Source organism: Sinocyclocheilus anshuiensis, unplaced genomic scaffold, assembly GCF_001515605.1.
Source record: "Sinocyclocheilus anshuiensis isolate Anshui unplaced genomic scaffold, SAMN03320099.WGS_v1.1 scaffold928, whole genome shotgun sequence".
Classification (NCBI taxonomy): domain Eukaryota; kingdom Metazoa; phylum Chordata; class Actinopteri; order Cypriniformes; family Cyprinidae; genus Sinocyclocheilus; species Sinocyclocheilus anshuiensis.
This window is the reverse complement of record NW_015552531.1, coordinates 701,798-702,432: the sequence shown is the minus strand read 5'-3', so window position 1 is coordinate 702,432 and position 635 is coordinate 701,798. Positions and strand designations below refer to the sequence as shown.

Sequence of the window (635 nt, the reverse complement as noted above, 5' to 3'; positions counted from 1 at the left end):
TGTTGCATCCAGTGGGGACATAATTACGGATTATAATGACTTATACTGTCTTTTTATGCGTTGCGTTGCGTATCGTGCTGCGTAAACATAAAACCATGTCTGCATTTGTGATCGGAGAAACTGAGAAACATTGTAGGCTACTCTCCCAGGAAACTAGGGGTGCAACGGTTCTCGGTAAAAATTCGAACCGTACCGTTCTCCACACATGGTTCGGCATACACTAGGACTAGGTTTGTTAGAGTTCGGCTAATGCATGTTTCTGTTGATGGATACAAATTCTGACTTCCCCAATACATTACAACAAGAGCGATGAGAGAGAAAAAAACAATACGTGGACAAACCAGTCACTCTTTAATCAATGCGAGCGCTGTATGCTGGAATAACTGTCATTTATGCCGTCATCACGTGTTGATAGCGCAGGTGAGACCTGAACAGCACACGTTGCTATCTGTGTTTAAACTAAACTCATTTAAACCTTGCCAGTTTAAATATTAAAGAGCCAGAAGACATGAACTCGCGCGCGCAGTGAGAAACTCTGTGTGGTTGCTCATCCGAAGCGCGTGAACCCACGTCTCAGAACACGCGCAAATATTAAGTTCTCTGTGAAGTATTGTGTTTGAATGGACAAATTCAAA

The 635-nt window shown here is 42.8% G+C and overlaps 1 protein-coding gene across 1 annotated transcript in view; it reads left to right on the top strand.

Annotated features, from left to right (window-relative positions):
• Window positions 1-635, top strand: part of LOC107663664 (mitogen-activated protein kinase kinase kinase 15-like) — a 30,355-nt gene that overhangs the window by 17,146 nt on the left and 12,574 nt on the right.